The 14,439-nt window shown below is 54.0% G+C and overlaps 1 protein-coding gene across 1 annotated transcript in view; it reads left to right on the top strand.

The window, feature by feature from the left end:
• LOC140402896 (C-myc promoter-binding protein-like) overlaps positions 1–14,439 on the top strand; it is a 50,874-nt gene that overhangs the window by 423 nt on the left and 36,012 nt on the right. The gene's annotated exons all lie outside the window — the stretch shown is intronic.

The raw sequence follows: 14,439 nt of genomic DNA, 5'->3' as shown, positions 1-14,439 counted from the left end.
CTGAACCCCCTGGAGATGCTGAACCCCCCCTGAAGGTGCTGATCGCCCCTGAAGGTGCTGAACCCCCTGTAGGTGCTGAACCCCCCTGAAGGTGCTGAACCCCCCTGGAGGTGCTGAATCCCCAGAAGATGATGATCCCCCCCGAAGGTGCTGAACCCCCTGGAGATTCTGAATCCCCTGTAGGTGCTGATCACCCCTGAAGGTGCTGAACCCCCTGTAGGTGCTGAACCCCCTGTGGGTGCTGAACCCCCCTGAAGGTGCTGAACCCCCCTGAAGGTGCTGAACCCCCTGTAGGTGCTGAACCCCCCTGAAGGTGCTGAACCCCCTGGAGATGCTGAACCCCCATGAAGGTGCTGAACCCCCTGTAGGTGCTGAACCCCCCTGGAGGTGCTGAATCCCCCAGAAGATGCTGATCCCCCCTTGAAGGTGCTGAACCCCCTATAGGCGCTGATCCCCCCTGAAAGTGCTGAACCCCCTGGAGGTGCTGATCGCCCCTGAAGGTGCAGAATCCCCTGTAGGTGCTGATCCCCTGAAGGTGCTGAACCCCCTGTAGGTGCTGATCCCCTTGAAGCTGCTGAACCCCCTGTAGTGCTGAACCCCCTTGAAGGTGCTGAATCCCCTGAAGGTGCTGATACCCCCCTGAAGGCGCTGATCCCCCCTGAAGGTGCTGAACCCCCTGTAGGTGCTGATCCCCCCCTTAAGGTGCTGAACCCCCTGTAGGTGCTGAGCCCCTTGAAGCTGCTGAACCCCCTGTAGGTGCTGAACCCCCTTGAAGGTGCTGAACCCCCCTGTAGGTGCTGATCCCCATGAAGGTGCTGAACCTCCTGTAGGTGCTGAACCCCCTGTAGTTGCTGAACCCCCTGTAGGTGCTGAACGCCCTTGAAGGTGCTGAATCCCCCAGAAGATGCTGAGCCCCCTGAAGGTGTTGATTGCCCCTGAAGGCGCTGATCCCCCCCTGAAGGTGCTGAACCCCCTGTAGGTACTGATCCCCTTGAAGCTGCTGAACCCCCCTGTAGGTGCTGAACCCCCTTGAAGGTGCTGAATCCCCCAGAGGATGCTGAGCCCCCCTGAAGGTGCTGAACCCCCCTGAAGGTGCTGAACCCCCCTGAAGGTGCTGAACACCCCTGAAGGTGCTGAACCCCCTGAAGATGCTGAACCCCCTGAAGGTGCTGAACCCCCCTGAAGGTGCTGAACCCCCTGAAGATGCTGAACCCCCTGATGGTGGTGAATCCCCCTGAAGGTGCTGAACCCCCTGAAGATGCTGAACCCCCTGATGGTGGTGAATCCCCCTGGAGGTGCTGATCCCCCTGTAGGTGCTGAAACCCCTGTAGGTGCTGATCCCCTTGAAGCTGCTGAACCCCCTGTAGGTGCTGAACCCCCTTGAAGGTTCTGAATCCCCCAGAAGATGCTGAGCCCCCCTGAAGGCGCTGATCCCCCTGTAGGTGCTGTCCCCCCCTGAAGGCGCTGAACCCCCTGTAGGTGCTGATCCCCCCTGAAGGTGCTGAACCCCCTGTAGGTGATGATCCCCTTGAAGCTGCTGAACCCCTGTACATAGAACATAGAAAATACAGCACAGAACAGGCCCTTCGGCCCACGATGTTGTGCCGAACCTTTGTCCTAGATTAATCATAGATTATCATTGAATTCACAGTGCAGAAGGAGGCCATTCGGCCCCTCGAGGCCGCACCAGCTCTTGGAAAGAGCACCCTACCCAAACTCAACACCTCCACCCAACACCAAGGGCAATTTTGGACATTAAGGGCAATTTATCATTGGCCAATCCACCTAACCTGCACATCCTTGGACTGTGGGAGGAAACCGGAGCACCCAGAGGAAACCCACGCAGACACGGGGAGGACGTGCAGACTCCGCACAATGACCCAAGCCGGAATCGAACCTGGGACCATGGAGCTGTGAAGCAATTGTGCTATCCACAATGCTACCGTGCTGCCCTTAAGAACAAATACATCTACACTATATCATTTTACCGTAATCCATGTACCTATCCAATAGCTGCTTGAAGGTCCCTAATGTTTCCGACTCAACTACTTCCACAGGCAGTGCATTCCATGCCCCCACTACTCTCTGGGTAAAGAACCTACCTCTGATATCCCTCCTATATCTTCCATCTTTCACCTTAAATTTATGTCCCCTTGTAATGGTTTGTTCCACCCGGGGAAAAAGTCTTTGACTGTCTACTCTATCTATTCCCCTGATCATCTTATAAACCTCGATCAAGTCGCCCCTCATCCTTCTCCGTTCTAATGAGAAAAGGCCTAGCACCCTCAACCTTTCCTTGTAAGACCTACTCTCCATTCCAGGCAACATCCTGGTAAATCTTCTTTGCACCTTTTCCAAAGCTTCCACATCCTTCCTAAAATGAGGCGACCAGAACTGTACACAGTACTCCAAATGTGGCCTTACCAAAGTTTTGTACAGCTGCATCATCACCTCACGGCTCTTAAATTCAATCCCTCTGTTAATGAACGCGAGAACACCATAGGCCTTCTTCACAGCTCTATCCACTTGGGTGGCAACTTTCAAAGATGTATGAACATAGACCCCAAGATCTCTCTGCTCCTCCACATTGCCAAGAACTCTACCGTTAACCCTGTATTCCGCATTCATATTTGTCCTTCCAAAATGGACAACCTCACACTTTTCAGGGTTAAACTCCATCTGCCACTTCTCAGCCCAGCTCTGCATCCTATCTATGTCTCTTTGCAGCCGACACAGCCCTCCTTACTATCCACAACTCCACCAATCTTCGTATCGTCTGCAAATTTACTGACCCACCCTTCAACTCCCTCATCCAAGTCATTAATGAAAATCACAAACAGCAGAGGACCCAGCACTGATCCCTGCGGTACGCCACTGGTAACTGGGATCCAGGCTGAATATTTGCCATCCACCACCACTCTCTGACTTCTATCGGTTAGCCAGTTTGTTATCCAACTGGCCAAATTTCCCATTATCCCATGCCTCCTTACTTTCTGCAGAAGCCTACCATGGGGAACCTTATCAAATGCCTTACTAAAATCCATGTACACTACATCCACTGCTTTACCTTCATCCACATGCTTGGTCACCTCCTCAAAGAATTCAATGAGACTTGTAAGGCAAGACCTATCCCTCACAAATCCGTGCTGACTATCCCTAATCAAGCAGTGTCTTTCCAGATGCTCAGAAATCCTATCCTTCAGTACCCTTTCCATTACTTTGCCTACCACCGAAGTAAGACTAACTGGCCTGTAATTCCCAGGGTTATCCCTAGTCCCTTTTTTGAACAGGGGCACGACATTCGCCACTCTCCAATCCCCTGGTACCACCCCTGTTGACAGTGAGGACGAAAAGATCATTGCCAACGGCTCTGCAATTTCATCTCTTGCTTCCCATAGAATCCTTGGATATATCCCGTCAGGCCCGGGGAACTTGTCTATCCTCAAGTTTTTCAAAATGCCCAACACATCTTCCTTCTTAACAAGTATTTCCTCGAGCTTACCAATCTGTTTCACACTGTCCTCTCCAACAATATCGCCCCTCTCATTTGTAAATACAGAAAAAAAGTACTCGTTCAAGACCTCTCCTATCTCTTCAGACTCAATACACAATCACCCGCTACTGTCCTTGATCGGACCTACCCTCGCTCTAGTCATTCTCATATTTCTCACATATGTGTAAAAGGCCTTGGGGTTTTCCTTGATCCTACCCGCCAAAGATTGTTCATGCCCTCTCTTAGCTCTCCTAATCCCTTTCTTCAGTTCCCTCCTGGCTATCTTGTATCCCTCCAATGCCCTGTCTGAACCTTGTTTCCTCAACCTTACATAAGTCTCCTTTTTCCTATTAACAAGACATTCAACCTCTCTTGTCAACCATGGTTCCCTCACTCGACCATCTCTTCCCTGCCTGACAGGGACATACATATCAAGCACACGTAGCACCTGTTCCTTGAACAAGTTCCACATTTCACATGTGTCCTTCCCTGCCAGCCTATGTTCCCAACTTATGCACTTCAATTCTTGTCTGACAACATCGTATTTACCCTTCCCCCAATTGTAAACCTTGCCCTGTTGCACGTACCTATCCCTCTCCATTACTAAAGTGAAAGTCACAGAATTGTGGTCACTATCTCCAAAATGCTCCCCCACTAACAAATCTATCACTTGCCCTGGTTCATTACCCAGTACTAAATCCAATATTGCCCCTCCTCTGGTAGGACAATCTACATACTGTGTTAGAAAAGCTTCCTGGACACACTGCACAAACACCACCCCATCCAAACTATTTGATCTAAAGAGTTTCCACTCAATATTTGGGAAGTTAAAGTCGCCCATGACTACTACCCTATGACTTCTGCACCTTTCCAAAATCTGTTTCCCAATCTGTTCCTCCACATCTCTGCTACTATTGGGGGGCCTATAGAAAACTCCTAACAAGGTGACTGCTCCTTTCCTATTTCTGACTTCAACCCATACTACCTCAATAGGGTGATACTCCTCGAACTGCCTTTCTGCAGCTGTTATACTATCTCTAATTAATAATGCCACCCCCCCCACCACCTCTTTTACCACCCTCCCTAATCTTATTGAAACATCTATAACCAGGGACCTCCAACAACCATTTCTGCCCCTCTTCTATCCAAGTTTCCGTGATGGCCACCACATCGTAGTCCCAAGTATCGGTCCATGCCTTAAGTTCACCCACCTTATTCCTGATGCTTCTTGCGTTGAAGTATACACACTTCAACCCATCTCCGTGCCTGCAAATACTCTCCTTTGTCAGTGTTCCCTTCCCCACTGCCTCACTACACGCTTTGGCGTCCTGAATATCGGCTACCTTAGTTGCTGGACTACAAATCTGGTTCCCATTCCCCTGCCAAATTAGTTTAAACCCTCCCGAAGAGTACTAGAAAACCTCCCTCCCAGGATATTGGTGCCCCTCTGGTTCAGATGCAACCCGTCCTGCTTGTACAGGTCCCACCTTCCCCAGAATGCGCTCCAATTATCCAAATACCTGAAGCCCTCCCTCCTACACCATTCCTGCAGCCACGTGTTCAACTGCACTCTCTCCCTATTCCTAACCTCGCTATCACGTGGCACCGGCAACAAACCAGAGATGACAACTCTGTCTGTCCTGGCTTTTAACTTCCAGCCTAACTCCCTAAACTTGTTTATTACCTCCACACCCCTTTTCCTACCTACGTCGTTGGTACCAATGTGCACCACGACTTCTGGCTGCTCCCCCTCCCCCTTAAGGATCCTGAAGACACGATCCGAGACATCCCTGGCCCTGGCACCTGGGAGGCAACATACCTTCCGGGAGTCTCGCTCGCGACCACAGAATCTCCTATCAATTCCCCTAACCATTGAATCTCCTACAACCGTTGCTTTTCTATTCTCCCCCCTTCCCTTCTGAGCCCCAGAGCCAGACTCCGTGCCAGAGACATGGCCGCTAGGGCCTTCCCCCGGTAGGTCATCCCCCCCAACAGCATCCAAAACGGTACACTTGTTTTGAAGGGGAACGGCCACGAGGGATCCCTGCACTGTCTGCCTGTTTGTTTTTTCCCCCTGACTGTAACCCAGCTATTCTTGTCCTGTACCTTGGGTGTGGTTACCTCCCTGTAACTCTTCTCAATCACCCCCTCTGCCTCCCGGATGATCCGAAGTTCATCCAGCTTCAGCTCCAGTTCCCTAACACGGTCTTTGAGGAGCTGGAGTTGGGTGCACTTCCCGCAGGTATAGTCAGCGGGGACACCAGTGGTATCCCTCACCACCCACATCCTACAGGAGGAGCATGTAACTGGCCTAGCCTCCATCCCCTCTTACCTTACAGAATATAGCTGCCGTGTGGACTAACTAGATCTCCGCCCTCCGACTCTGCTCCCAGTCAGCTACACTTTCTGTAAACTCCTGGCTCTCTTCTCACTCTTTGCGGAAATGTCGGAAACAAAATGAACGGACCACCTTACTCCCTCCTCACCTAACTCCCTCGGTCACCAAACTCTCGCTATCGCACTCAAAAAGCACCAAATTCAGCACTCAGTGTAGGTGCTGAACCCCCCTGAAGGTGCTGAACCCCCTGTAGGTGCTGAACCCCCTGTAGCTGCTGAACCCCCTGTAGGTGCTGAACCCCCTTGAAGGTGCTGAATCCCCCAGAAGATGCTGAGCCCCCCTGAAGGTGTTGATTGCCCCTGAAGGCGCTGATACCCTTGAAGCTTCTGAACCCCCTGTAGGTGCTGAACCCCTGTAGGTGCTGAACCCCCTTGAAGGCGCTGAATCCCCCAGGAGATGCTGAGCCCCCCCCCAGTAGGTGCTGAATCCCCCTGTGGGTGCTGAACCCCCTAATGGTTCTGAACCCCCTGTGGGTGCTGAATCCCCCTGAAGGTGCTGACTCTCACTGGGGTACAGACTCCCCCTCCACTCCTGAAGGTGCTGACTCTCACTGGGGTACAGGGGTCGCTCCTCTCCTGAAGGTGCTGACTCTCACTGGGGTACAGGCTCCCCCTCCTCTCCTGAAGGTGCTGACTCTCACTGGGGTACAGACTCTCTCTCCTGAAGGTGCTGACTCTCACTGGGGTACAGACTCTCTCTCCTGAAGGTGCTGACTCTCACTGGGGTACAGACTCTCTCTCCTGAAGGTGCTGACTCTCACTGGGGTACAGACTCTCTCTCCTGAAGGGGCTGACTCTCACTGGGGTACAGACTCTCTCTCCTGAAGGGGCTGACTCTCACTGGGGTACAGACTCTCTCTCCTGAAGGTGCTGACTCTCACTGGGGTACAGGGTCACCACTCCTCTCCTGAAGGTGCTGACTCTCACTGGGGTACAGACTCTCTCTCCTGAAGGTGCTGACTCTCACTGAGGTACAGACTCTCCTGAAGGTGCTGACTCTCACTGGGGTACAGACTCTCTCTCCTGAAGGGGCTGACTCTCACTGGGGTACAGACTCTCTCTCCTGAAGGGGCTGACTCTCACTGGGGTACAGACTCTCTCTCCTGAAGGTGCTGACTCTCACTGGGGTACAGGGTCACCCTCCTCTCCTGAAGGGGCTGACTCTCACTGGGGTACAGACTCTCTCTCCTGAAGGTGCTGACTCTCACTGGGGTACAGGGTCACCCTCCTCTCCTGAAGGTGCTGACTCTCACTGGGGTACAGACTCCCCCCTCCTCTCCTGAAGGTGCTGACTCTCACTGGGGTACAGACTCCCCCTCCTCTCCTGAAGGTGCTGACTCTCACTGGGGTACAGGGTCCCCTCCTCTCCTGAAGGTGCTGACTCTCACTGGGGTACAGACTCTCCCTCCTCTCCTGAAGGTGCTGACTCTCACTGGGGTACAGACTCCCCCCTCCTCTCCTGAAGGTGCTGACTCTCACTGGGGTACAGGGTCCCCTCCTCTCCTGAAGGTGCTGACTCTCACTGGGGTACAGACTCCCCCCTCCTCTCCTGAAGGGGCTGACTCTCACTGGGGTACAGACTCTCTCTCCTGAAGGTACTGACTCTCACTGGGGTACAGACTCCCCCTCCTCTCCTGAAGGTGCTGACTCTCACTGGGGTACAGACTCCCTCTCCTCTCCTGAAGGTGCTGACTCTCACTGGGGTACAGGGTCCCCTCCTCTCCTGAAGGTGCTGACTCTCACTGGGGTACAGGGTCCCCCTCCTCTCCTGAAGGTGCTGACTCTCACTGGGGAACAGACTCCCCCTCCTCTCCTGAAGGTGCTGACTCTCACTGGGGTACAGACTCCCCCTCCTCTCCTGAAGGTGCTGACTCTCACTGGGGTACAGACTCCCTCTCCTCTCCTGAAGGTGCTGACTCTCACTGGGGTACAGGGTCCCCTCCTCTCCTGAAGGTGCTGACTCTCACTGGGGTACAGGGTCCCCCTCCTCTCCTGAAGGTGCTGACTCTCACTGGGGAACAGACTCCCCCTGCTCTCCTGAAGGTGCTGACTCTCACTGGGGTACAGGGTCCCCCTCCTCTCCTGAAGGTGCTGACTCTCACTGGGGTACAGACTCCCCCTCCTCTCCTGAAGGTGCTGACTCTCACTGGGGAACAGACTCCCCCTCCTCTCCTGAAGGTGCTGACTCTCACTGGGGGACAGTGTGATTGAAATGACGCTGGTTGAAGTGAGCAGGACGTGCCTGCATAGTGTGTTTCCATTTGTTGGGAGAGGGAGGGGGAGAGAGCATTCACCCTCAACTGAATCAACTGGCTGTCTCTGCCTGATAAAGCAACAAAGGAGACAGTTCTGTGCCTCGAATAGAAGGTGCCAGGCACCAAGAAATGCTGACGGCCTGTATCAGCAACACACATTACACTCACTGACTGCCAGCATCAACATTGGAGCTCATTTGAGTTTCTAATTCAGGTGACCCCTTCTCTCCTGAAGGTGCTGACTCTCGCTGGGGTACAGGGTCCCTCTCCTCTCCTGAAGGTGCTGACTCTCACTGGGGGACAGACTCCCCCTCCTCTCCTGAAGGTGCTGACTCTCACTGGGGTACAGGGTCCCCCTCCTCTCCTGAAGGTGCTGACTCTCACTGGGGTACAGACCCCCCCTCCTCTCCTGAAGGTGCTGACTCTCACTGGGGGACAGACTCCCCCTCCTCTCCTGAAGGTGCTGACTCTCACTGGGGTACAGGGTCCCCCTCCTCTCCTGAAGGTGCTGACTCTCACTGGGGTACAGACCCCCCCTCCTCTCCTGAAGGTGCTGACTCTCACTGGGGGACAGACTCCCCCTCCTCTCCTGAAGGTGCTGACTCTCACTGGGGTACAGGGTCCCCCTCCTCTCCTGAAGGTGCTGACTCTCACTGGGGTACAGACCCCCCCTCCTCTCCTGAAGGTGCTGACTCTCACTGGGGTACAGGGTCCCTCTCCTCTCCTGAAGGTGCTGACTCTCACTGGGGTACAGACTCCCCCTCCCCTCCTGAAGGTGCTGACTCTCACTGGGGTACAGACCCCCCCTCTCCTGAAGGTGCTGACTCTCACCGGGGTACACACTCCCCCTCCTCTCCTGAAGGTGCTGACTCTCACTGGGGTACAGGGTCCCTCTCCTCTCCTGAAGGTGCTGACTCTCACTGGGGTACAGACTCCCCCTCCCCTCCTGAAGGTGCTGACTCTCACTGGGGTACAGGGTCCCCCTCCTCTCCTGAAGGTGCTGACTCTCACTGGGGTACAGACCCCCCCCCCTCTCCTGAAGGTGCTGACTCTCGCTGGGGTACAGACTCCCCCTCCTCTCCTGAAGGTGCTGACTCTCACTGGGGTTCAGACTCTCCCTCCTCTCCTGAAGGTGCTGACTCTCACTGGGGTACAGACCCCCCCCCCTCTCCTGAAGGTGCTGACTCTCGCTGGGGTACAGGGTCCCCCTCCTCTCCTGAAGGTGCTGACTCTCACTGGGGTACAGACCCCCCCCCCCCTCTCCTGAAGGTGCTGACCCTCACTGGGGTACAGGGTCCCCCTCCTCTCCCGAAGGTGCTGACTCTCACTGGGGTACAGACTCCCCCCCCCCCCCCCCCCCCTCCTGAAGGTGCTGACTTTCACTGGGGTACAGACTCCCCCTCCTCTCCTGAAGGTGCTGACTCTCACTGGGGTACAGGGTCCCCCTCCTCTCCTGAAGGTGCTAACTCTCGCTGGGGTACAGGGTCCCCCTCCTCTCCTGAAGGTGCTGACTCTCACGGGTACAGACTCCCCCTCCTCTCCTGAAGGTGCTGACTCTCGCTGGGGTACAGGGTCCCCCTCCTCTCCTGAAGGTGCTGACTCTCACTGGGGTACAGACCCCCCCTCCTCTCCTGTAGGTGCTGACTCTCACTGGGGTACAGACTCCCCCTCCTCTCCTGAAGGTGCTGACTCTCACTGGGGTACAGACTCCCCCTCCTCTCCTGAAGGTGCTGACTCTCACTGGGGTACAGTCCCCCTCCTCTCCTGAAGGTGCTCACTCTCGCTGGGGTACAGGGTCCCCCTCCTCTCCTGAAGGTGCTGACTCTCACTGGGGTACAGACACCCCTTCCTCTCCTGAAGGTGCTGACTCTCACTCGGGTACAGACTCCCCCTCCTCTCCTGAAGGTGCTGACTCTCACTGGGGTACAGGGTCCCCCTCCTCTCCTGAAGGTGCTGACTCTCACTGGGGTACAGACTCCCCCCCCCCCTTCCTCTCCTGAAGGTGCTGACTCTCACTGGGGTACAGGGCCCCCTCCTCTCCCGAAAAGATGGCAGATGGAAGTGCAGAGACAGAGGGGCAGGAAGATGAGGAAGTGAGATTGAGATAGGGAGGCAGAGTCAGCAGTACCGACTGAATGTGTCTTGGTGTTGGCAGTGATCCAGGAATCAGTCCCTGTTCAAATATCCTCTAAGCTGTGGTGTGGGATTAATGCAGTCACACAGATCAGCTCTGTGCCTGTTCCGGTAAGTATCGGGCTGTGAATCGTGTGGCGGAGTGAGATTGCGGAGGCCTTTGGACCTGCTTGTGGCTCCCCCCTGTACCCTGGGGAACGGTGCTCCCAGGCGAGCTGGTGCTTTACAATGTAGGCTGCCGGAGCAGAGCTCCCATTTGAACAGGCAACTCAGTCCTTAGCTGTCCACCGCTGGCAGCTGAATTCAGCCCAGTCCAACACTGGGTGGAACTTTCGCAGCCGGCTGCCTGTACTCCGCTCCGCGTGAAATAACACCGAGAATACTGACACTACCCAACACCTCTTACAGCATCTGTCAGGAGAGTCACAGGCTGAACGTTTAGCTCCGTCACTTTCCATCGGAATTAGCTGGAGACTGAAAGATTGTACACACCAAAACCTGCCGAACATCACTGTATAACCCTGGGGTACATTACTGGTGGGGACGGGTCTGTCACTGTACAACACTGGGGTACAGTACTGGTGGGGACGGGTCTGTCACTGTATAACACTGTGGTACAGTACTGGTGGGGTCGGGTCTGTCGCTGTATAACACTGGGGTACAGTACTGGTGGGGAGGGGTCTGTCACTGTATGACACTGGGGTACAGTACTGGTGGGGTCGGGTCTGTCACTGTATAACACTGCGGTACAGTACTGGTGGGGTCGGGTCTGTCACTGTATAACACTGGGGTACAGTACTGGTGGGTACGGGTCTGTCACTGTATAATACTGCGGTACAGTACTGGTGGGGACGGGTCTGTCACTGTATAACACTGGGGTACAGTACTGGTGGGTACGGGTCTGTCACTGTATAACACTGGGGTACAGTACTGGTGGGGATGGGTCTGTCACTGTATAACACTGGGGTACAGTACTGGTGAGGACGGGTCTGTCACTGTATAACACTGCGGTACAGTACTGGTGGGGACGGGTCTGTCGCTGTATAACATTGGGGTACAGTACTGGTGGGGACGGGTCTGTCGCTGTATAACACTGGGGTACAGTACTGGTGGGGACGGGTCTGTCGCTGTATAACACTGGGGTACAGTACTGGTGGGGACGGGTCTGTCACTGTATAACACTGGGGTACAGTACTGGTGGGGACGGGTCTGTCACTGTATAACACTGGGGTACAGTACTGGTGGGGATGGGTCTGTCACTGTATAACACTGGGGTACAGTACTGGTGGGGACGGGTCTGTCTCTGTATAACACTGGGGTACAGTACTGGTGGGGACGGGTCTGTCACTGTATAACACTGGGGTACAGTACTGGTGGGGACGGGTCTGTCTCTGTATAACACTGGGGTACAGTACTGGTGGGGACGGGTCTGTCACTGTATAACACTGGGGTACAGTACTGGTGGGGATGGGTCTGTCACTGTATAACCCTGGGGTACAGTACTGGTGGGGACGGGTCTGTCTCTGTATAACACTGGGGTACAGTACTGGTGGGGACGGGTCTGTCACTGTATAACACTGGGGTACAGTACTGGTGGGGACGGGTCTGTCACTGTATAACACTGGGGTACAGTACTGGTGGGGACGGGTCTGTCACTGTATAACACTGGGATACAGTACTGGTGGGGACGGGTCTGTCACTGTATAACACTGGGGTACAGTACTGATGGGGACGGGTCTGTCACTGTATAACACTGGGGTACAGTACTGGTGGGGACGGGTCTGTCACTGTATAACACTGGGGTACAGTACTGGTGGGGACGGGTCTGTCACTGTATAACACTGGGGTACAGTACTGGTGGGGACGGGTCTGTCACTGTATAACACTGGGGTACAGTACTGGTGGGGACGGGTCTGTCACTGTATAACACTGGGGTACAGTACTGATGGGGACGGGTCTGTCACTGTATAACACTGGGGTACAGTACTGGTGGTGACGGGTCTGTCACTGTATAACACTGGGATACAGTACTGGTGGGGACGGGTCTGTCACTGTATAACACTGGGGTACAGTACTGGTGGGGACGGGTCTGTCACTGTATAACACTGGGGTACAGTACTGGTGGGGACGGGTCTGTCACTGTATAACACTGGGATACAGTACTGGTGGGGACGGGTCTGTCACTGTATAACACTGGGGTACAGTACTGGTGGGGACGGGTCTGTCACTGTATAACACTGGGGTACAGTACTGGTGGGGACGGTCTGTCACTGTATAACACTGGGGTACAGTACTGGTGGGGACGGGTCTGTCACTGTATAACACTGGGGTACAGTACTGGTGGGGACGGGTCTGTCACTGTATAACACTGGGGTACAGTACTGGTGGGGACGGGTCTGTCACTGTATAACACTGGGGTACAGTACTGGTGGGGACGGGTCTGTCACTGTATAACACTGGGGTACAGTACTGGTGGTGACGGGTCTGTCACTGCATAACACTGGGGTACAGTACTGGTGGGGACGGGTCTGTCACTGTATAACACTGGGGTACAGTACTGGTGGGGACGGGTCTGTCACTGTATAACACTGGGGTACAGTACTGATGGGGACGGGTCTGTCACTGTATAACACTGGGGTACAGTACTGGTGGTGACGGGTCTGTCACTGTATAACACTGGGATACAGTACTGGTGGGGACGGGTCTGTCACTGTATAACACTGGGGTACAGTACTGGTGGGGACGGGTCTGTCACTGTATAACACTGGGGTACAGTACTGGTGGGGACGGGTCTGTCACTGTATAACACTGGGATACAGTACTGGTGGGACGGGTCTGTCACTGTATAACACTGGGGTACAGTACTGGTGGGGACGGGTCTGTCACTGTATAACACTGGGGTACAGTACTGGTGGGGACGGTCTGTCACTGTATAACACTGGGGTACAGTACTGGTGGGGACGGGTCTGTCACTGTATAACACTGGGGTACAGTACTGGTGGGGACGGGTCTGTCACTGTATAACACTGGGGTACAGTACTGGTGGGGACGGGTCTGTCACTGTATAACACTGGGGTACAGTAGAACAACAAAGAACAAAGACATGTACAGCACAGGAACAGGCCCTTCGGCCCTCCAAGCCCGTGCCGACCATGCTGCCCGACTAAACTACAATCTTCTACACTTCCTGGGTCCGTATCCCTCTATTCCCATCCTATTCATGAATTTGTCAAGATGCCCCTTAAATGTCACTATCGTCCCTGCTTCCACCACCTCCTCCGGTAGCGAGTTCCAGGCACCCACTACCCTCTGCGTAAAAAACTTGCCTCGTACATCTACTCTAAACCTTACCCCCTCACCTTAAACCTATGCCCCCTCGTAATTGACCCCTCTACCCTGGGGAAAAGCCTCTGACTATCCACTCTGTCTATGCCCCTCATAATTTTGTGTACCTCTATCAGGTCTCCCCTCAACCTCCTTCGTTCCAGTGAGAACAAACCAAGTTTATTCAACCGCTCCTCATAGCTAATTCCCTCCATACCAGGCAACATTCTGGTAAATCTCTTCTGCACCCTCTCTAAAGCCTCCACATCCTTCTGGTAGTGTGGCGCCCAGAATTGAACACTATACTCCAAGTGTGGCCTAACTAAGGTTCTATACAGCTGCAACATGACTTGCCAATTCTTATACTCAATGCCCCGGCCAATGAAGGCAAGCATGCCGTATGCCTTCTTGACTACCTTCTCCACCTGTGTTGCCCCTTTCAATGACCTGTGGACCTGTACTCCTAGATCTCTTTGACTTTCAATACTCTTGAGGGTTCTACCATTCACTGTATATTCCCTACCTGCATTAGACCTTCCAAAATGCATTACCTCACATTTGTCCGGATTAAACTCCATCTGCCATCTCTCCGCCCAAGTCTCCAAACAATCTAAATCCTGCTGTATCCTCCGACAGTCCTCATCGCTATCCGCAATTCCACCAACCTTTGTGTCGTCTGCAAACTTACTAATCAGACCAGTTACATTTTCCTCAAAAGCATTTATATATACTACAAAGAGCAAATGTCCCAGCACTGATCCCTGCGGAACACCACTAGTCACAGCCCTCCAATTAGAAAAGCACCCTTCCATTGCTACTCTCTGCCTTCTATGACCT

The sequence above is a fragment of the Scyliorhinus torazame genome, chromosome 26 (genome assembly GCF_047496885.1).
Source record: "Scyliorhinus torazame isolate Kashiwa2021f chromosome 26, sScyTor2.1, whole genome shotgun sequence".
In the NCBI taxonomy this organism is placed as follows: domain Eukaryota; kingdom Metazoa; phylum Chordata; class Chondrichthyes; order Carcharhiniformes; family Scyliorhinidae; genus Scyliorhinus; species Scyliorhinus torazame.
The sequence above is the reverse complement of the archived record's forward strand: the minus strand, read 5'-3'. Positions and strand labels throughout refer to the sequence as shown.